We start from the raw sequence: 22,035 nt of genomic DNA, 5'->3' as shown, positions 1-22,035 counted from the left end.
CTACCCAACAGTGGACTCACAGTTTTGAAGGGGGAGACAGACAACAAAACAAAACATGTGGACATCATCATTATCATCATCGCAATTCTCATCGTTATTATTACTACTGATATTGCTACTACTACTACTAGACTGTAAAACCGTTGTTGGGTAGGGACCGTCTCTATATGTTGCCGACTTGTACTTCCCAAGCGCTTAGTACAGTGCTCTGCACACAGTAAGAGCTCAATAAATACGATTGAATGAATGAATGAATACTACTATTACTAGTTACCTATTACCTTATTACTAGAAGCAACGTGTCTGATCGGTACGAGCACGGATTGGGAAACCAGAGGTTGTGGATGCTAATCCCAGATCCGCCACTTGTCAGCTGTGTGGCTTTGGGCAAGTCACTTCACTTCTCTGTGCCTCAGTTACCTCATCTGTAAAATGGGGATTAAGGCTATGAGACCCACGCGGGACAACCTGATTTCCTTATATCTACCCCAGTGCTTAGAACGGTGCTTGGCACATAGTAAGCGCTTAACAAACACCATCATTTTTACTACTACTACTAATACTATTATCATCATTTTCTTCTTACCAAAGCAATAAGAACAGCTCCTGCCGACTTTTGGGGCTAAGAAATCCTTCCCGTTAAGAACTAAAGTTCACGGCCGCCCCTCCTCCCCCCCCCCCCCCACCAACCCCACGAATTTGCACGCCCACAGACCCCGTGTCGGAAAGGTGGGCGATGGAAGCAAGAAAGAGGTTTCCCCTTAGAGACACACGAGTGTCTTCCTCGCGAGTGGCTCGTTGTGAACCTGAAAGAGATCCCGGGGCTCAAATCGCTGAAGAGGCCGAAGCCCAAAAGAAATGGGAAGCGGGCAGTAGTGAGGGGAGGAGTTTAGTTAGCGCTCGCATGATCTCTTTCGAGAGAAGCAATGATTTTTCCCCAACGTGGGGATCGAAACCACAGCTCTGAGACTAAAACTCAAAGGCTCTACCGGCCTAGCTACCCAGTCTCTTCATCCTGGCTCGTAATTGTATGGAATCTGTGTTAGGCACGTTGTTGGGTAGGGATTGAATCTATCTGTTGCCGAATTGTCTTTTCCAAGCGCTTGGTACAGTGTTCTGCACACAGTAAGCTCTCAATAAATACGATCGAATGAATGAGGAAGATTTTTTTTTTGTTATGACAGGTTACTCTGCTGAATTCCTTCAGGAGGGTATGACAGGCAGGGGTCTCATATGCCTTCGGCACAATCTGATTTCCTCAGGGAATTAGGAGGTCTCCCCATCCGGAGAGCGAAGGGGAAACCCTGGGGAAGAGGGAGGAGACTTTCCGGGAAGCTGGAGAGGAAGGAATCCAGGCTGACCTCGGGAGCCAGCGCGGTTTCCTCCGAAATCCGAGCGTTTGCGGGTGAGCCTGGCGCTGACCCCCAGATGGTCCTCCGGAGCCGGGGGTCTCCCGGCCGGCCCCGGAGAACTGCTGCTCCCGCTCCTGTCCCCGCCGCCACCATGCCGCCCTCGGGGCTGCGGGAGAGGAGAGGACGGAGCCGGACAGCTGCCCTCACTGCCGCCCCCGATCTAAAACAAACCCCTCGGCAGTGGACAGGACTGGCGGGGGGGGGGGGGGGCGGGCATTAATTTCAGGTAAAAACGGATAAATCATCGATCCCCCGGCGCCGGCGGGCCCGGCTTCTCCCCCTCCAGTCCCCGGCCCCCCTGGGCCTCTTCTCCGTCCCGTCCGCTGCTCTGCGCCCCGAAGAGCCGGGGGGGCTGCGGGAGAGAAGAAGAGGCAGCTCCGCTTCCAAACCTCTCCCCGAGCAGGGGCTGTGGGGCTGAGAACCGGGATGGAGGCTGATTTTGATTTCTCAGAGCCCTTTGGGTAGGGATTGTCTCTGTTGCCGAACTGTACTTTCCAAGCGCTTAGTACAGGTCTCTGCACACAGGAAGCGCTCAGTAAATAGGATTGAATGAATTCTCTCCATCTCTCGATCACAGTGGGACACTACTAACTGGGAACAGGGGCATTTTTTTAAAGCGTCTGCACAGACACGGCGGCCTCTGAGTCCATTCTCCTCCCGCTGCAGGGACAACGGAGCCGGGAATGGGGAAGGACACACATTGTCTCCGCCTCTAACAAAGTTTTAATAAAGATTCCGATCTGGTCGACAGGAAGGTCTCGACTCCAGACCCTTTCTCGGTACTTACTATAACTTTTCAAAAACACGATCTCAAGGTTCAATTTGGTATAACACGAGTATCTTTCTCGATAAAGTACTTATAAGCAGGCCGAAATAGCTCAGTTGGGAGAGCGTTAGACTGAAGATCTAAAGGTCCCTGGTTCGATCCCGGGTTTCGGCACATTTTCGGTTTTACATCTCAGCAAATCCTTGCTCCGAAGGCAGAAGAAGCGTTTCGGTTCACTTATTTTTTCCTAGTCCACCCTAAACCGTGGCCGTAGCGGCTCGGATATCAGTGGCTAGGAAGCAGTGTTGCTGTCGCTTGTTTTGTCACTGTCCCCTTTTCTCTTCTTCCCTATGTGCTTGTTTCTCTCCTTCCCGTCCTAGCGCCAAGGACATTAACACAAATCAGAATCGCGGACGGGTTTCTATAGAACAGTAGTTGAGGAACGTCACCAATCACAGCGTCACGCCCTGATGATAGAATGACAAGTACTCAGCAGGGTTGCTACAGTTTCCTCGGCTCCGTTCAAATTCAAACAAGGCCTAGTGGGCAAAAGCGAAAAGAGGGTTAGCTGAAGCGTCTAGATCCAGGTATCGCTTGCATCTGAGGCTTGGAAGCAAAGGAAAATTGTAAAATAGTACCTTCCCTGACCGGGAATCGAACCCGGGCCGCGGCGGTGAAAGCGCCGAATCCTGACCACTAGACTACCAGGGAACTATGCCCTTTGGCTTCCAATCGTTGAGTATAATGCCGCCTCTTTATTATTATTAATGTCATTATATGTAATATGATCACAATATGGTATACCCTAGGAGCGTACTATATGTCAAGCACTATTCTGAGCCCTGGGACAGATAAGAGTTAATCGGGTTGGAGACAGTCCCTGTCCCACATGGAACTCTAGAAGATGAGATCGTTGTGGGCAGAGATTGTCTCTGTTGCTCTATTGTACTTTCCAAGCGCTTACTACAGTATTCTGCACACAATAAGCGCTCAATAAACAATAATGAATGAATGAATGAATGAATCATCATCAATCGTATCTATTGAGCGCTTACTGTGTGCAGAGCACTGTACTAAGCGCTTGGGAAGTACAAGTTGGCAACATATAGAGACAGTCCCTACCCAACAGTGAGCTCACAGTCCAAGAGAATGAACTCACAGTCTAAGGAGGAGATTTGGGGACCAATCGTGCTAGCACCTTTCACCACCCTCGCCTCCAACTTCGCCTCATCCTCCCTCATCACCACACTGTTCCGTTCCATTGTAGAAAGAAAAAACGTTTCCCTCCCCGCACTGCTTAATTCGGACCGGCTATTGGATGCCCGAAATCCCCGCGCCGACTAGAAACTTATCATTCATTCCAAGCATTCCTCACCGGCTTGGGGCTGGGGTAGGGAATGAGGCTACCGAAGGGGATGAGCTCTGATTCCGTACTCTGATGCCGTGGAAACTCGAGCTTACTGCGCAGAAGCAATGGTAAACCATTTCCATATATTTACCAAGAAAACTCTTTGGATACCCTTCCAGAACGATGGCAGAGGGACAGTGAGACGTTCTGGGGGAATATGTGTCCATGGAGTCGCTATGGGTCAGAGACTCGACAGCGTAAGACGCGGAAGGCACTGTACAAAACGCTGGGGTAGATACAAGCCAAGCAGGTTGGACCCCATCCCTGTCCCGCATGGGGCTCACAGTCTAAGTAGGAGGAAACAAGATTTAACCCCCTGCCGCTATTATAAACAGATGATCTGTAGTCCCTGTCCCACGAGGTCCACCACCGGTCCGGCCCAAGTGCATCGCTGCATCCTGTAAAAGGCCAAGGGGCGGATTGGCCGGAGGCAGCGGGCTGCAAGAGGCGAACCCTCTCCCCAGGTGTAGGAGCGGGGACAGAAAAATCTTAGCCCAAGTTCCCTAGGACGGACGCTCCGAGAGACACCGAGACACGAACTCATATCCCTGTTTCTCCTGCACCTCAAAGTTTCACCCAACTTTGCCGAAAACTCCTTGTATCGAGAATATGCTTTATTGTCTTTCTCCTCCACTAGGCTGCAAACTTCTAGAAAGAAAGGATCATGGGCCTTAATTCTATTTACTCTGGTTCAGTGGTCTCTGCACAGTAAGTGCTCGATTAATATGATTGATTATTAGAGTTACTGGTGAAAAAACCCTGGCCCCCTTTACACTGTAAGCTTACTGTGGGCAGGAACGTGTATACCACCTCCGTAGGATTGTACTCTTCCAAGCGTTTAGTACAGTGCTCTGGACACAGTAGGCGCTCAATCAATATGATTAATTAATTGACTGAGTAGCTACATCCTCTGCAGAAGGCACTGCAGAGCACTGTACTAAACGTTTGGCAGAGTGTAAAGGACGGAGGAAAAACCATCCCAGCTGTCCACTTCACCTAGTCGCGAGTAGCATCAGAGGAGAAAAACACGCAGGCCCTGTGTAGGGGACAGGAGTAACCCGTGGGTCCCTTATCTCCAGCGGGCCACAGATATCGCATCCCGTCACGCCCACGGGTTTCCCCTGTGATTAGTTCCTGGGGCTGGGAGGCTCAGTGAACGCTCCCAAGAGGAGATGGAGTCTGGAGGGGAGCCGACACGGGTTTAAGGCTAAATACAGTCCAACTTGGACATTTTTCAGGTGATGGCACTGTGCTAACTGAAACAAAAACGCAAAAAGGTAAATGGCAGCGGTGGGATTCGAACCCACGCCTCCGAAGAGACTGGAGCCTTAATCCAGCGCCTTAGACCGCTCGGCCACGCTACCGCCCGAGAGAGCCCTTTCAGGACCTTCGAGATGATCCTTCCAGAAGATTGACATTGTTATAGATAATAGAATCCACTCTATTATTTATTTCACCACCATCATCCAATAGCAAGACTGAATTGGAGTCTGTCATTCTCCTCCCTTCTAGACTGTAAGCCCGTTGTGGACAGGGATTGTCTCTATTGCTGAATTGTACTTTCCAAACTCTTAGTACAGTGTTCTGCACACAGTAAGTGCTCAATAAATACAATTGAATGAATGAATGAATCCTCTCAATCTGACCAAGGAAACTTTTCAGGCAACACCTGCAGTTGCCCGAAGCACTAAACTCTAAATTGGTGGCTGATTAATGATTACTGTAATGTCACCCCCCCGCCCCTCACCTCCCCCCCCTCCACTAGTATTACCTTATCTCCCTGTGCCCTAGTTGCAAAAGTAGAGATGCGGGATTTGTAGGTTCCTCATTAACGTCTTTCTGACTTAGAAAATGTTTCAGGGAAAAGCTGACTTTATCCACTAGGTCCAACCTCTGAATTTGTCACTAATAAATGATTGACGTGGTAGGACCGACAAACGTACACGCACACACTTTCACACACTGGTTTTTCCTTATCTCCCTGTCGCTGACCTACAGACTCAGATGCGGTTACTAAATCTTCGAAACAAAAAGGCAGCTCTCCCAGAATTCAGAGTAAAACTAAAGATGAAGAGGAGCCCAGGACGGAAAAGGAGTTTCTTCAGTACTTATTTGTTGACTCGGCCCCTTTCGTCTCTTCCCCAATCTCTGACTCTCGCAAGGTCCCATGTCGTCTCCCACCCCAGGGAGCCAGTCCGAAGTTTAATTGATCATACTCCCTCTGTAGACAGAGCCCACGAGTCCACAATTACAGTCGCACATTACAAAGGAAGAGTCACTTTCAGCAGAAAGGAAAAAGTACTTTACTCCCCGTCGGGGAATCGAACCCCGGTCTCCCGCGTGACAGGCGGGGATACTCACCACTATACTAACGAGGAACACGCTCGACACACTTTTTGATACCCTAGTAGACCCTGGTGACTGATGACATTTCGCCTAGCTCCACTAAAAATGACCCTGGTGCTACAATTGAGATGGATGGCAGAAGAAAGCGTCCACTGTTATCTCCGGGAGAATGACGGTCTCAACTCCACGAGGTGTTTCCAGAGAATCCCACGAGTCACGGTAGAGGAATCCTCATTCCGACTCCACTCAGCAGCTACTCCTCAATCGTCCGGGTCCAGATGCCCACGGGATTGCCCAGCCGGACCGGCGCTGCTCTGGGAATTATTGCAATCGTACGAGGCAGGGGAGATTCGCCGAAAAGACTAGAACACTTAGACTGAGAAGCTGAACCTGGGGAAAAGCAGAACCTGGGTGGACAGGTGTGGGGACCTGGACCCAAGGGAGAACTGGCCAGATGGGCTGGGAAAACACCATGGGTGGACAAAGAGGCAGGGTCCCTGTGTTCCGAGCCTGTAACATAAACTCAAGGTAATGTCAGAAAATATGTACGTAAGCAAGTGCTTCGCATAACAGCGCACACTTTGAGTAAGAAAGTGTTGCAGCCAACAAACCATCAATGGTATTTATTAAGCGCTTAGTCAGTGCAGAGTACTGTACTTAGCGCTTAGGAGAGCACAATGCAACAGAATTAGGAGATACGTTCCCTGCCCAGAACGAGCTTACAGTATAAAAGGGGCGACAAACATTAATATTAATAAATGGGTAATTTATATGATCTAATTTAAAGATATGTATATAAGTGCTGTGGGGTTTTGGAGTGGAGCGAATATCAAATGTCCACAGGTCACAGATCCAAGCAACACAGAAGGGAGATCTAACATGGCAAATGAAAATTGCTTTTCAATGAAGAAAACCTTTGCCAGAGTTTTAGACTGTTGGTAATCAGACAGAACAAGTCTCAAGCCATAACTAATTTAAGTCATTAGCCCATGGTTTGTCGGAGAAAATGCTACTTTTATTTGCATGATTGCGTGATAGGAAAACCTAAGAAGCCAAGCTCTTTAGTTAAAAACTCACATGTCCGAGGAAAGCATGAATGCAGTCTCTCATCACCTACAGCCAACTACCGTTAGAAGCGATGAGTCTCGTCACCTCTGCCGGAAAACCGAAGACATGAATCCAATATGATCCTGACTTGCATATGTACCGATAATGTCCGAACAGACAGAAAATAACCGACAGCTGTTGGGGAATTAGCTCAGATGGTAGAGCGCTCGCTTAGCATGCGAGAGGTAGCGGGATCGATGCCCGCATTCTCCAGTTTTGCCGTTTCCCCGAGCAGTTACGAGTCCTGGCGACGCTATGGCATCCTTTATTTGTTTTAGCTGTTGAAGCATCGGGTTCAAATGAAGATGCTTCGGACTGTAGAATTTGCATCCCCATCTGGCTACAGGTTCTGGTCTTGCCTCCGCTAAAACAGTTCCATTCGCCTCCTCTTTGGTCTCTCTACCTCCGGGCTCCCCTCCTTCCGATTTATATTACATGCCGCTGAACGGATTCTCTTCCTGAAGAATCGTTCGGACCACCTTTCTGTTCTCCTCAAAAGGCTCCACTGGCTCCCGTGACCCGGAAATTGAAAGATTGAACGTTCTTCTCTTACAGGCCTTTTCCAAATAAGCATCAGTCAATCGATTGTATTTATTGAGCCCTCACTGGATGCAGAGCCCTGTACTACGCGCTTTGGGGAGTACAAAATAACAGAGTCTGTTCTCACGTTCCCTATGTACACTCTAGAGTGTACATATGAAGTATACACTCTAGAGGGGAGACAGACATTAATGTAAAGAAATAATTTGAAGGTTATCAGGAATAAAGGAGGACCAGTTTCCCTGGTGGTCTAGTGATTAGGATTCGGCGCTCTCACCGCCGCGGCCCGGGTTCGATTCCCGGTCAGGGAAGAAGATTTTTCACCTCATTCAGGCCACCCAGTTCGGAAACATATGTGCTTCAGACGGTCACCACACCTTTCACTTCGTTTACATCAGGACGAGGGGGAGAAACCTGCGATCCTGCTATTGTCTTTTAGCAGACTTTAGCAGGGTTTACAGTGCAGTTCAGAAGCCCAGTTCAGATCACTCAGCCCACATGCCCCAGATGTATTCGTGCACTGAAAGACTCCATATCAGCTTCTTAAGTCTGTTCTGACTCTAACTAAACCCCTTCAGGTCACGGACGGGGCAGGAAATGTTTCCGTTTATTGTTGCATTGTACACTCCAGAACGCTTAGTACAGTGCTCTGCACTCTATTCATAAGGGCTCTATTCATACGACTGAACTGAATCAATAAATGTCTTTTGCACTTCTGCTATCCTGAAAGAGCCTGGTCCAGAGCCGCATAGATCCGGGGAGGTAGAAGGAGGTGGAATTCCATCGTGGGCCTGAGAATGATGCTCTCGGGAAGAAAGAGAAAAAATTTACCATTCCCCAGTTCTAAGACTCAGAAGTAAACCGTTATTCCAGCAATCACGAGTCAGAGCTCAACCGTCAATGCTATCGTACTGCACCACGCATACTACTTCCCAGGGGCCACCACTTTCTATGGCTCTCAATGATGCTGTTCAAGTCCTTATTCCTTTGGGAAATTTCCAGCAATTCTGTCACCCCTCCCACCCCCGTCCCTGGCGGATTTGGACGATATTTTCTATTGCTCAGCGCCAGTCTCAGTGGATCGGGATTCGGGCCCGCTCCCCAACCTCTGTCTCCCTGAGACTTCAAAGGACAGGGGAAACGGTTGAGTCCTTCTCCATCACACCCTTTCTGCAGTCCAAGTCGTTCCCAGTGGTCTAATCCCGGGTTCTAATATCTGCTTTGCCACTTGTCTGCCATGTGACCTTGGACAAGTCACTTCACTTCTCTATGCCTCAATTTGATTGTCTGTAAATTGGGGATTAAGGCTGTAAACCCCGTGTGGGAGAGGGACTGTGCTTAACCTCCTTGATTGTATCCACTTCAGCGCTTAGTAGAGTGCCTGGCACGTAACAAGCGCTTAACAAACTGCTTATTACAGTTCCCACAATTACTATTATTATTATTCTTTCAAAAATGGGCTACCCGAACAAGGAGCTCACATTGGGATATTCTGCTTCCCCTTCCCTTCCTCCTTCCCCCTGCACCGAAACACACACACACACACACGCACACACACACACGCACACACACACACACACGCACTCAGACCTACAGCCAACTACAGTTCGAAACGATGAGTCTCGTTACCGCTGCCGGAAAGCCGAGGCCATTTGAACCCAATAGGGTCACGCCTCACCGTACTTGGCAAAGATGACCGAACAGACACAGGAGGGATAAATACGTCTGGGGGATTAGCTCAAATGGTAGAGCGCTCGCTTAGCATGCGAGAGGTAGCGGGATCGATGCCCGCATCCTCCATTTTTGTCATTTCCCCGAGCAGTTACGATTCATGGCGACTCTATGGCATGCTTTATTTATTTTAGCTGTGGAAATATCAGGTTCAAATGTAGATACTTCCTGTCTGTAGAATTTGCACCCCCATCTGGCTACAAGTTCTGGTCTTGCCTCCGATAAAACAGTTCCATTCGCTTCCTCGCTGGTTTCTCTGCCTCCGGACGCCCCTCCTTCCGATCTATATTCCATGCAGCTGAACGGATTCTCTTCCTGAAGGGAATTGCACTAGAACAGTAGATGAGGAACGTCACTAATCAGAGCGTCACGCTCTGACTATAGAATGTCAAGTACTCATCGGGGTTAATAATAACAATGGTGATATTTGTTAAGCGCTTACTATGTACAAAGCACTGTTCTAAGCGCTGGGGAGGTTACAAGGTGATCAGATTGTCCCACGGGGGCTCACAGTCTTAATCCCCATTTTACAGATGAGGGAACTGAAACACAGAGTAGCTAAGTGACTTGTCCAAAGTCACACAGCTGACAATTGGCGGAGCCGGGGGTTGCTGCAGTTTCCTCGGCTCCGTTCAATTTCTAAAAAGGCCAAGTGGGCAAAAGGGATAAGGGGGTTATCTGAAGTGTCTAGGTCCAGTTCTCGCTTACATCTGGGTTAGGATGTTATCGTTTATGTTACCAACTTGTACTTCCCAAGCGCTTAGTACAGTGCTCTGCACACAGTAAGCGCTCAATAAATACGATTGAATGAATGAATTAATCTGGGGCTTGGAAGCAAAGGAAAATTGAAAAGCCTAATCTTTCCTGGCCGGGAATCGAACCCGGGAGGCGGCGAAAGCGCCGAATCCTGACCACTAGACTACCAGGGAACCACACTTTTCATTATCCCATCGTTGACCATAGTGTCGCTTTTTCATTATTATTAATGTCATTATATTTCACATAATAGCAATATGGTATACGTTATGCGCGTACTATGTGTCAACCACTACTCTAAGCTCTGGGATAGATAAGGCAGTGGTAACTCACTTCATTTTTTTTTTCCAAGAAAACTCTATGGATCCACTACCAGAACGATGCCAGATGGATCTTTGGAATTGCTATGGGTCAGAGACGACTTGACAGCATGACAAAACGAGGGCTTACAGATTACCGAAGAACATTCCAGAGGGAGAAATGAAGTATTTGACTATAAATACTTTTTACAGAATGGATTCGTTGTAAGTTTTTACTCATATTATTTTCCCCCACATCAGAAAGATTCAAACCTGCGTGGAGAAACCCCAGTGGATTTTAATCCCATCACCTTTACCACTCAGCCACGTGTACAACCCACATAAAGCTTCCCCTTCGTGTTCTCTAAGGGGTCCAAGTGCTGCGGTGGATACAAGAAAATCGTATTGGACATAGTCCCTGTCCCAGAGGGGGCTTAATCCCCATTTAACAGATAAGGTAATTAAGGCACAGAGAAGTCATTTGACTTTGAAAATTTGCATAGATTCCCCCCTACTTCCATCCTCTATTCCCTCATCAGGTCCAGTTCGCTTCGTACTTCGGACTGAGGAACAGTAATTCGTATCTCAAATCCACGGCTTGCTTCTCCACATTCAGGAAGTAAGTGAGAAGAAACTGAAAAGTGTGACGAGGTGGCCGAGTGGTTAAGGCGATGGACTGCTAATCCATTGTGCTCTGCACGCGTGGGTTCGAATCCCATCCTTGTCGTTAGGAGCTTATTTTCCACCCAACTTGTTCCAGAGTCACGAGGTCGATGCGAGTGGCACCTGGGAGAGCAGCTGTTCAGTTTTCCTGATTGCTTCTCGGATTCCGATACCTTCTCTATGGGGAAAAGTCTAAACCTGAGAAGGTAATAAATGAGGAAAATGTATCTGGTATCCAATTAAGATATGTTGTACCCTTCCCAGTTTACTGTCTAAAGGGGGAGTTTACTGTAGACGAGCTTACTGTCTACAGCGCTTAGAACAGTGCTTTGCGCTTAATAAATGCCATAATTATTATTATTATTACAGGGGGAGACAGACATCGAAATGAACTACGTATAAATACGTACGGTCTGAGGGCCCGAGGGTGGTGTGAATAGGAAAGGCGATGCAGAAGAGAGGGGAGTAGGGGAAAAGAAATGGGGAAGCGTAAATGTCTTATAGGCAGGAGTTTAAAGTGGGGACCCGCCCACACACACACCCTCCAGGGTGGGGGTAGGGGACCTGTTTTTGAGTCTTTCAGTGCACGAATAACTTTGGGATACGTGCACTGGGCGATCTGAGCTTGACTCCTAAACTGTTCTACAAGCCCTAGGGTCAGTTAGTTAAAGACAACAAAGGGCTGAATGTCAAAGAGAGGGCCAATAGTAAACTTTTCCTCCTCGGTCCGTCACTTTCCAAGGGGGGGAGAAACTGGGCAAAAGGCCCCGGAGAAGATTCCTTAAAAATCCAGGACTGGCCCAAAAGGAGGAGATTCCTTAAAAACTCAGGACTGGCCCAAATTACCTTCAAAAACGCCCCACATAATAGCAAATCCTGGTAGTTTGGCTGAAAGGGCTAAAGCATCTCAGGATTTGTTAGGGCTACATTTTAGGAAAGAGGGAGAGTAGGGTTGGTGGCATAGTGGTTAGCATAGCTGCCTTCCACGCAGTTCACCCGAGCTCGGTTCCCGGCCAACGCAGGAGTTCAATTTTAGTTCTTTAAGCAATCAGTGTCCTCGTGCGGGTCTCTCCAGCGATGTTCACAGGAACGCAAGGGATGGGATTGCTGGAGTGGGGCATCCCACACCCCAACCCCATTTCCTCAGAGATAATAGCAGAACGCTGTCTTCGGGGATGCTCTCCCCCTTCCCAGCTATGGTAGCGGGAATAACTCAATTATTTCTTAAACCCTTACTATGTGATAAGCACTGGGGTTGCTGCAATAGAAGAAGATCGGGCCCACACCCTGTCTCACACTTGGGTCACAGTCTAAGTGGGTGGGAGGACAGGTATCTTATTTCCATATAGAAATTAAATGACTTCCCTAAGGCCACAAAGCTAGCGTGTGCCAGAGCCCAGAATGAAACCCAGGTCTCCTGACTCCCACGCTTGTTTCACCAGGCTAATCTGCTTCTTTGCACAATGCAGAAGGGTTGAGGCCAACCAGTAGTTCGAATTGAATTCCGGGGGAAGTTGATTCAGGAGAAATTCAGTGGCGACACGGAAAAGAGGGAATTGCGGTCAAGTTTTGTGTCGCTGTCCCCTTTACCGCTAATAATAATAATACTATTATCATCATTATCTTCTTAACACAACAATAAGAACCCCTGCTCAGTGCCGAGTTTGGGGCTGAAACCCTCCCCAAGGGACTAGAGGTCACCGCCGGTGATCGCTCCTCTTCAATCCCCTTCCACCCCGGTTAGCTTGCACGCCAACAGACATCGTGTGGGAAAGGCGGGCGATGGAGGCAAGGAGGATGTTGGGGAGGAGGGAGTGTCTCCCTCGCGAGTGGTTCATTGTGATCCTTGCTTGCTGTGCGAGAGGTCCCGGGGCTCAAATCGCTGAAGAGGCCAAAGCGCACGATAGTGGACGGAGGATTTGGGGGGAGTCTAGCTAGCACTCGAATAATCTTTTTCGAGAGAAATCTATTTAGAAACGAAAGAAAAAGACTTGCGCCCAACAAGGGGCTCGGACCCACGACCCTGAGATTAAGAGTCTCACGCTCTTCCGACTGAACTAGCCAGGAAGATTAGTTCTTACCGATCGCCGGGAATCTCTGCTTTGGTTCCATGATAGTGAGGAATAGTTATTGTTATTGAAGTTTATTCAGCATAAATCCTTCAAGATATCCGTAAGAGGCAGGGGTCTCATATACCTTCGGCACAATCTGATTTCCGCAGGGAATTAGGAGGTCTCCCCATCCGGCGAGCGAAGGGGAAACCCTGGGGAAGAGGGAGGAGAGACTTTCCGGCAAGCTGGAAAGGAAGGAATCCAGGCTGACCTCGGAAGCCAGCAAGGTTTCCTCCGAAATCCGAGCGTGTGCGGGTGAGCCTGGCGCTGCCCGTGCGGCAGGGGGGGAGGGGGACCGGATGGTCCTCCGGAGCCGGGGGTCTCCCGGCTAGTCCGGGAGAGCTGCTGCTGCCACTCCTATCCCCGCCGCCACCATGCCGCCCTCGGGGCTGCGGGAGTGGAGAGGACGGAGCCGGACAGCTACCCTCACTGCCGCCCCCGATCTAAAACAAACCCCCCGGCACTGGACAGGACTGGCCGGAGGGAGGGGACGGAGGGCATTCCTTTCATTTAAAAACGAATAAATCATCGATCCCCCGGGGCTGGCGGGCCCTGCTTCTCCCCCTCCAGTCCCCGGCCCCCCTGGGCCTCCTCTCCGTCCCATCCGCCGCTCTGCGCCCCGAGGAGCCGGGGGGGGGGGGGGGGCTGCGGGAGAGAAGAAGAGTCAGCTCCGCTTCCAAACCTCTCCCCGAGCAGGGGCTGTAGAGTTGAGGACCGGAATGGAGGCTGATTTTGATTTCTCAGAAACCTTCTCTATCTCTCCTTCCCAGGGGAGCACTATTACCTAGGAACAGGGAGATTTTTTGATAGGGTCTGCTGAGACGCCTCTGGCTTCATTCCCCTCCCTCTGCAGGGACAATGAAGCCAGGAACGGGGACACTTTGCTATAACACGAGTATCATTGTGAGGACTTACTAAAAACGGGCCGAAATAGCTCAGTTGGGAGAGCGTTAGACTGAAGATCTAAAGGTCCCTGGTTCAATCCCGGGTTTCGGCAAGCAGTGTTTTCTTTGACTCCATAAATGCTTTCCCCAAAGGCCGGGAGACGTGCTCCACCCTAAGCCATAGCTAGAAGAGACCTTGTGCTTTTGTCACTTTTGCTTTTGTGTTTTGTCACTGTCCCCTTTTCGTTTCTTCCTTATAGGCTTGTTTAATTCCTTCCCGTCCCAGCGCCAAGGGCAGAAACCCCAGTCAGAATCGCGGAGGAGTTTATATACCGTACTATAACAGTAGTTGAAGAACGTCCAAAGAAAAGGGAAATAATAATAATGGTATTTATTAAGCGCTTACTTTGTTCCAGGCACTGTACTAAGCGCTAGGATGGATACAAACAAATAGGGTTGGACACAGTCCCTGTACCACGTGGGGCTCACAGTCTCAATCCCCATTTTACAGATGAGGGAACTGAGGCACAGACAAGTTAAGTGACTTGCCCAAGTTCACACAACAGACAAGTGGCGGAGGCGGGATTAGAAAGAGAGAGTCGGGATGGCTAAAGGGCTAGGTCTAGGGTAGGGCTGGGATAATCGGATCAGACACAATCCATGTCTCACACAGGGTTCATTTGCAAGGCAACGGGCCCAAAGGGGCTTTGCTATTTCCAAATAAGAAGACTAACCAGCTCGGTGTGGTGAAAAATGGACTGATAGCCTCCAGTCGAGGAAGCGTCTCCCTCCTCCCTCCCTTTCTGCTCAGCGTGGGAAGAGATTGAAGTTAAATAACAGACAACGCAAGATCCCAAAATACGGCGCATCTTTCACTGAAGGAAATTATTTCGCAAATGGTAGTCGTGGCCGAGTGGTTAAGGTGATATAATGGAAATCCAGCGTGGTTTCACCGCCTGAAGAGGGAAAGAGGAAGAGGGAGGGAAGGCGAAATAGAGATTGAGAGAGATTGACACAGACAGAAGGAACTAGTAGAGAAGCAGAAACAGATAGAGGCAGAGGGGCAGAAATAAGAGAGAAAGACCAGCAAAGATAGGAAGGGTCGTACTGGGCAATCAATCCCAGGTTTACCTTTCGTTCCCATCACAAGCAGTTCCTCTATGGCCCCGAGAGTGGGAGGCGTTCCCAAAACGAAGCAGTAGATGGTTACAGAAATGCCCGGAGATTGGTAAACGGTCAGGTGAGAGAAATCGGGAGAGGGTCTTCAGTTGGGGGATGTAGCTCAGTGGTAGAGCGCATGCTTTGCATGTATGAGGCCCCGGGTTCGATCCCCGGCATCTCCATTGGTTTTTAACATTAGCCAAAGTTTTAGAATTAAAGAGTTAGCTTCCCACAAAGCAACTGTGTTCGTACAAAATATTATTGTAGTAATTCTTGGTGCAATCGGAATTAATGAAATAATCATGACTTTTACCCCAGGATCGTCTTAAATCTGACTGGTCGCCTTGCGTTAATCAGTGAGCCTTTCTGAGCCTTAGAGGTTCCTCATACCTGACGTTGTTATAGGATCTCTAATCTCTTTCCTTTTAAGATTGTGAGTCCCGTTGTAGTACAGGGAAGGTACGTGGTCTGATTATCTCGACTCTACTCAAACTCTTGACACTGAATAAGAGCAAAATCAATATAATCACTGGTATTGATAGAAGGTTCCGGAATATCCCAATCTAATACAAGTTCCTAAGTCTTTATTAGGGTCAGTGTCGTGTAGCGGGAGCAATTAACAAAATAAACAGCCGCCCGAACAGGGACTTGAACCCTGGACCCTCAGATTAAAAGTCTGATGCTCTACCGACTGAGCTACCCGGGCTCCGTGAAAAGTGGGCGATTGAAAGTCTTTCCGATTTATGACTCATTTATGTTTTCTCAATTTTCCATCTGGACAACATATTCCGATGCTCTGTGTCCAGCACTGTAGTAATAATAATAATAGTAATAATTATAATGGTATTTGTAATCAGGTTGTCCCACTCAGAGCTCACAGTCTTAATCCCCATTTTACTGCTGAGGTAACTGAGGCACAGGGAAGTTAAGTTAAGATGACAAGTTAAGCACAGGGAAGTTAAGCACAGTGAAGTTAAGCTGACAAGTGGCGGAGTCGGGATTAAAACCCACAACCCCTGACTCCCAAGCCCTTGCTCTTTCCACTAAGCCGTACTGCTTCTCTAGTAGTATGGCTGGTAGTAGCAGTAGTTTTGGTAGTAGTGGTAATAGTAGAACTTGTATAGTGGCAGAACTCTCACTGTGTGTGGAGCTTTGTACTAAGCCCTGGGAAATACTATACATTTGGGAATCAGACATAGGCCCCTTTGATATTTAGTGCTTGGCACATAGTAAGCGCTTAACAAATAATTATTATTATTATATTCACCCTCAGATCCACAGCACTTATGGACATACCCTCACACCCTTCCATTTCCCCTATCTGTAATGTATTTCAGTGTCTGTCTCTCCCCATAGACTGTAAAATCTTTATCGGTGAGAATCTTGTCAATCAATTCTATTGTATTGTCATTTCTCTAGCGCTCAATATCGTGCTCTGCATACAATAAACGCTCAGCAAATACATTGATTGATTGGCCCCCTCTAGACTGTAAGTTTATTGTGGGCAGGAACGTGTCTACCATCTCCGTAAGATTGTACTCTTCCAAGCGTTTAGTACAGTGCTCTGGACAAATAAGCGCTCAATTAATATGATTAATTAATTGACTGAGTAATTAGCTACATCCTCTGCAGAAGGCACTGCAGAGGACTGAACTAAACGTTTGGCAGAGTGTAAAGGACGGAGGAGAAACCATCCCAGCTGTCCACTTCACCTAGTCGCGACTAGCATCAGAGGAGCAAAACACGCGACCCTGTTCAAGGGCAGGAGTAACCCGTGGGTCCCTTATCTCGAGCAGGCTACAGATATCACATCCCGTCACACTCACGGGTTTTCCCTGTGGTTAGTTCCTGGTGCTGAGAGGCTCTCAAGAGGAGATGGAACCTGGAGGGGAGCCGACACGCGTTTAAGGCTAGGTACAATCCAACTTGGACATTTTTCATGGTAATGGCACTGCGCGACCCGAAACAAAAACGCAAAATGTAAATGGCAGCGGTGGGATTCGAACCCACGCCTCCGAAGAGACTGGAGCCTTAATCCAGCGCCTTAGACCGCTCGGCCACACTACCTGACGACAGCACTACTTCAGGACCTTCTAGATAATCTTTTCAGAAGATTGACATTGTTATAGATAATAGAATCCGCCCTATTATTTGTTTCACCACCATCATCCAATAGCAAGACTTAATTGGAGTCTGTCATTCTACCCCCTTTTAGACCGTAAACCCGGTGTGGGCAGGGGTTGTTTCTCTTTATTGCCGAATTGTACTTTCTAAACGCTTAGTACAGAGTTCTGCACACAAAAAGTGCTCAATAAATACAGTTGAATGAATGAGTGAATGAATCCTCTCTCTTAAGGCTCCTCAGCCACGTCTTCTGATCTAGAAAACCTTTCAGGCAACACCTGCAGTTGCCCGAATCACTAAACTCTAAATTGGTGGCTGATTAATGATTATTGTAATGCCACCGCCCCGCCCCCCCCCCCCGCCCCCACTCACTTGTTTTACCTTATCCCCCTGTGTCCTAGTTACAAAAGCAGAGATGTGGGATTTGTAGGTTCCTCACTAACGTCTTTCTGACTAAGAAAATGTTTCAGGGAAAAGCTGACTTTATCCACTCGGTCCAACCTCTGAATTCGTCACTAATAAATGATTGATGTTATAGGACTGACAAACGTACACCCACACACTCCCTCACACTGGTTGTTCCTTATCTCCCTGTCGCCGACGTACATTCTCAGATGCGGACAGTAAATCTTCCAAACACAATGGCAGCTCTCCCAGAATTTAGAGTAAAACTAAACATGAAGAGGAGCCCGAAACGGAAAGGGAGTTTCTTCAATACTTATTTGTTGACTCGGCCCCTTTCGTCTCTTCCCACATCTCTGACTTTCACGCGATCCCATGTAGCCAGTCCGAAGTTTAATTGATCATACTTCCACTATGGACACAGCCCACGAGTCCACAATTAAAGTCGCACCTTACAAAGGAAGAGTCACTTTCAGCAGGAAGGGAAAAGGCAAAGGAAAATATACTTTCCTCCCCGTCGGGGAATCGAACCCCGGTCTCCCGCGTGACAGGCGGGGATACTCACCACTATACTAACGAGGAACACGCTCGGTGGGCTTTTTGATACCCTAGTAGACCCTGCTGACTGATGATATTTCGCCTAGCTCCACTAAAAATGATTCTGGTGCTTCAATTGACATGGATGGCAGAAGAAAGAGTCCACTGTTATCTCCGGAAGAATGACGGTCTCAACTCCACGAGGTCTTTCCAGTGAAACCCATGAGTCACAGCAGAGGAATCCTCATTCCGACTCCACTCAGCAATTGGTCCTCAATCGTCCGGGTCCAGATGCCGGCGGGATTGCCCAGCCGGACCGGCGCTGCTCTGGGAGTTATTGCAGTCGTACAAAGCAGGGGGGTTCGCCGAAAAGACCAGAACACCTAGACTCTGAGAAGCTGAACCTGGGGAAAAGCAGAACCTGGGTGGACAGGTGTGGGGACCTGGACCCAAGGGAGAAAAGGCCAGATGGGCTGGGAAAACACAATGGGTAGAGGAAGAGGCGGGGGCCTTTTGTTACGAGCCTGTAACATAAACTCAAGGTACTGTCAGAAAATATATATGTAAGCAAGTGCTTCGCATAACAGCGCACATTTTGAGTAAGAAAGTGCTGCAGCCAGCAAGCCATCAGTGGTATTTACTGACTTGCCGTATGTACCCAGAATGTCCGAACAGACACCGAACACATGGTAACTGCTGGGGGATTAGCTCAGATGGTAGAGCGCTCGCTTAGCATGCGAGAGGTAGCGGGATCGATGCCCGCATCCTCCAGTTTTGCCGTTTCCCCGAGCAGTTACGAGTCTTGGCGACGCTATGGCATCCTTTATTTGTTTTAGCTGTTGAAGCAACAGGTTCAAATGATGATGCTTCGGACTTTAGAATTTGCATCCCCATCTGGCTACAGGTTCTGGTCTTGCCTCCGATAAAACAGTTCCATTCGCCTCCTCTTTGGTCTCTCTACCTCCGGGCTCCCCTTCTTCCGATCTATATTACATGCCGCTGAACGGATTCTCTTCCTGTAGAATCGTTCGGACCACTTCTCTGTTCTCTTCAAAAGGCTCCACTGGTTCCCGTGACCAGGAAATTGAAGTATTGAACCTTCTTCTCTTACAGACCTTTTCCAAATAAGCATCAGTCAATCGACTGTGTTTATTGAGCCCTCACTGGATGCACAGCACTATACTACGCCCTTTGGGGAGTACACAAGAACAGAGTCTAGCCTCACGTTCCCTTCCTATATGAAGTGTACATTCTAGAGGGGAGACAGACATTAATATAAATAAATAATTTGAAGGTTTTCAGGAATAAAAAAGAGTCTCACTTTCCCTGGTGGTCTAGTGGTTAGGATTCGGCGCTCTCACTGTCGCGGCGCAGGTTCGATGCCCGGTTAGGCAAGGAGATTTTTCACCTGGTTCAGGCCACCCATTACGGAAACATACGCGCTTCTCGGACGTCATTTAATTCAAACGGTCACCACATCCTTTTACTCCTTTTACATCAGGAGGAGGGGGAGTAACCTGCAATCCTGTAATCAGCCCTCCCTCTGCTACTCACCCTGCTACTGTTGTCTTTTATGAATGAATGAATTTTAGCAGACTTCAGGGTTTACAGTGCGGTTCAGAAGCCCAGTTCAGATCACTCAGCCCCCATACCCCAGATGTATTCGTGCAGTGAAAGACTCCATATCAGCTTCTTAAGTCTGTCCTGACTCTAAACCCCTTCAGGTCACGGACGGGGCGGGAAATGTTTCCATTTATTGTTGCATTGTACACTCTAGAACGCTTAGTACAGTGCTCTGCACACAATAAGTGCTCCATAAATACGACTGAATAAATGAATAAATGCCTTTTGCACTTCTGCTATCCCTGAAAGAGCCTGGTCCAGAACCGCACAGATCCTGGGAGGTAGGAGGTAAATCAGTCTCGTCACCGCTGCCGGAAAGCCGAGACCATTTGAATCCAATAGGGTCCCGCCTCACCGTACTTGGCAGTGATGTCCGAACACACACAGCCAAACCGATCGCGGTTGGGGGATTAGCTCAGATGGTAGAGCGCTCGCTTAGCATGCGAGAGGTAGCGGGATCGATGCCCGCATCCTCCATTTTTGCCATTTCCCCGAACAGTTACGAACCATGGCGACTCTACGGCATGCTTTATTTGTTTTTGCTTTTGAAACATCGGGTTCAGATGTAGATACTTACTGTCTGTAGAATTTGCATCCCCATCTGGCTACATGTTCTGTTCTTGCCTCCGCTAAAACAGTTCCATTCGCCTCCTGTTTGGTCTCTCTACTTCCGGGCTCCCTTACTTCTGATCTATATTCTATGCAGCTGAACGGATTCTCTTCCTGAAGAATCGTTCGAACCACTTCTCTCTTCTCCTCAAAAGCCTCCACTGGCTCCCGTGTCCCAGAAATTGAAGGACCGAATCTTCTTATTTTACAGGCCCTTTCCATATTAGCATCAATCAATCGATCGTATCTATTGAGCCCTCACTGGATGCGGAGCACCGTACAACGCGCTTTGGGGAGTACAAAATAACAGAGTCTGTACTCACGTTCCCTGTCCATATGAAGTGTACACTGTAGCGGAGAGACAGACATTAATATAAATAAACAAATGACGGATATGGACGCCAATGCTGTGGGGCTGAAGGTGGCGTGAATAAAGGGCACACGGGGTCCCAGATTGACTCTTTCAGGACCGCACATGAAGAGTTTCCAGTACTCCACCCGTCTAGGTTACTGGACGGAGAGTCAAGCAGTGGCATACCCATGCCGTTTCTAGCTTGGGCAGTGGCTAGCGAGTGGAAGGCAATCTGCTACAAGTCAAAACTCGCCTGTGTTGGGCAGCAGCGGGCGAGAGTCGAAGGCGGTGACTCAAATTGACTGTGAGGAAGAAGGCAGTGGTAACTCACTTACTTACTTACTTACAGCGCTCCCCCCCACCCCCTGCTTCCCGTGACATTCTGTTTGGGTCGGAGGGCCAAAAAGCCAGAAATCTTAACCACTTTGCATTGGGCTTGGATTTTACCCAACCAGAGGTCAGATGGTTCCATTTAGGTTTCCAGAAATCCTCATTCTGAACGCTAAAAGGTGATCGACATCAATTTGCATGTAGGGTATAGTGTCTGTCCCCGCTGCCACTATAACTATTCAAAAACATTACCTCAAGATTTCAATTTGGTATAACGCGAGCATCGTTGTTAAGAATGCACTTTTAAGCTAGCCGAAATAGCTCAGTTGGGAGAGCGTTAGACTGAAGATCTAAAGGTCCCTGGTTCGATCCCGGGTTTCGGCACGTCTTTGGTTTTTACATCTCAGCAAATCCTTTCTCCGAAGGCAGAGAAAACGTTTCGGTTCACTCACTTTTTCCTGCTCCAGCCTAAACCGTGGCCGTAGCGGCTCCTATGTCAGTGGCTAGGAAGCAGTGCTGCTGTCACTTGTATTGTCACTGTCCCCCTCTCTCTTCTTTCCTATTTGCTTGTTTCCATTTTTCCCGTCCTAGCGCCAAGGACATTAACACAAATCAGCACCGCGTTCGGCTTTCTAAAGTGCACTAGAACAGTAGTTGAGGAACGTCACTAATCAGAGCACCACGCTCTGACTATAGAATGTCAAGTACTCAGCGGGGTTAATAATGATAATGATGGCATTTATTAAGCGCTCATTTTGTGCAAAGCACTATTCTAAGCGCTGGGGAGGATACAAGGTGATCAGGTTGTCCCACGGGCGCTCACAGTCTTAATTCCCATTTTACAGATGATGTAACTGAGGCCCATAGAAGTTAA

At 48.4% G+C, this 22,035-nt stretch overlaps 16 non-coding genes across 16 annotated transcripts; 10 read left to right on the top strand and 6 right to left on the bottom strand.

The window, feature by feature from the left end:
* The first annotated feature begins 2,279 nt into the window (after nt 1-2,279).
* On the top strand, nt 2,280-2,352 carry TRNAF-GAA. Its single transcript has one exon. It is a non-coding gene; the product is annotated as a tRNA-Phe (tRNA).
* A 465-nt stretch (nt 2,353-2,817) lies between these two features.
* On the bottom strand, nt 2,818-2,889 carry TRNAE-UUC. Its single transcript has one exon. It is a non-coding gene; the product is annotated as a tRNA-Glu (tRNA).
* Nucleotides 2,890-4,868: 1,979 nt separating this feature from the next.
* Nucleotides 4,869-4,950, bottom strand: TRNAL-AAG. The gene has a single exon. It is a non-coding gene; the product is annotated as a tRNA-Leu (tRNA).
* A 942-nt stretch (nt 4,951-5,892) lies between these two features.
* On the bottom strand, nt 5,893-5,964 carry TRNAD-GUC. Its single transcript has one exon. It is a non-coding gene; the product is annotated as a tRNA-Asp (tRNA).
* A 1,215-nt stretch (nt 5,965-7,179) lies between these two features.
* On the top strand, nt 7,180-7,252 carry TRNAA-AGC. Its single transcript has one exon. It is a non-coding gene; the product is annotated as a tRNA-Ala (tRNA).
* Nucleotides 7,253-7,818: 566 nt separating this feature from the next.
* Nucleotides 7,819-7,890, top strand: TRNAE-CUC. Its single transcript has one exon. It is a non-coding gene; the product is annotated as a tRNA-Glu (tRNA).
* Nucleotides 7,891-9,306: 1,416 nt separating this feature from the next.
* On the top strand, nt 9,307-9,379 carry TRNAA-AGC. Its single transcript has one exon. It is a non-coding gene; the product is annotated as a tRNA-Ala (tRNA).
* A 1,631-nt stretch (nt 9,380-11,010) lies between these two features.
* Nucleotides 11,011-11,092, top strand: TRNAS-GCU. The gene has a single exon. It is a non-coding gene; the product is annotated as a tRNA-Ser (tRNA).
* A 2,971-nt stretch (nt 11,093-14,063) lies between these two features.
* On the top strand, nt 14,064-14,136 carry TRNAF-GAA. Its single transcript has one exon. It is a non-coding gene; the product is annotated as a tRNA-Phe (tRNA).
* Nucleotides 14,137-15,294: 1,158 nt separating this feature from the next.
* Nucleotides 15,295-15,366, top strand: TRNAA-UGC. Its single transcript has one exon. It is a non-coding gene; the product is annotated as a tRNA-Ala (tRNA).
* A 451-nt stretch (nt 15,367-15,817) lies between these two features.
* TRNAK-UUU lies at nt 15,818-15,890 on the bottom strand. The gene has a single exon. It is a non-coding gene; the product is annotated as a tRNA-Lys (tRNA).
* Nucleotides 15,891-17,169: 1,279 nt separating this feature from the next.
* Nucleotides 17,170-17,251, bottom strand: TRNAL-AAG. The gene has a single exon. It is a non-coding gene; the product is annotated as a tRNA-Leu (tRNA).
* A 969-nt stretch (nt 17,252-18,220) lies between these two features.
* TRNAD-GUC lies at nt 18,221-18,292 on the bottom strand. Its single transcript has one exon. It is a non-coding gene; the product is annotated as a tRNA-Asp (tRNA).
* Nucleotides 18,293-18,945: 653 nt separating this feature from the next.
* Nucleotides 18,946-19,018, top strand: TRNAA-AGC. Its single transcript has one exon. It is a non-coding gene; the product is annotated as a tRNA-Ala (tRNA).
* A 1,256-nt stretch (nt 19,019-20,274) lies between these two features.
* Nucleotides 20,275-20,347, top strand: TRNAA-AGC. The gene has a single exon. It is a non-coding gene; the product is annotated as a tRNA-Ala (tRNA).
* Nucleotides 20,348-21,472: 1,125 nt separating this feature from the next.
* Nucleotides 21,473-21,545, top strand: TRNAF-GAA. The gene has a single exon. It is a non-coding gene; the product is annotated as a tRNA-Phe (tRNA).
* The last annotated feature ends 490 nt before the right edge of the window (nt 21,546-22,035 follow it).

This window comes from Tachyglossus aculeatus, chromosome 26, assembly GCF_015852505.1.
Source record: "Tachyglossus aculeatus isolate mTacAcu1 chromosome 26, mTacAcu1.pri, whole genome shotgun sequence".
In the NCBI taxonomy this organism is placed as follows: Eukaryota; Metazoa; Chordata; class Mammalia; order Monotremata; family Tachyglossidae; genus Tachyglossus; species Tachyglossus aculeatus.
Note: the sequence above shows the minus strand (reverse complement) of the source record. Positions and strands in the feature narration are given on the sequence as shown.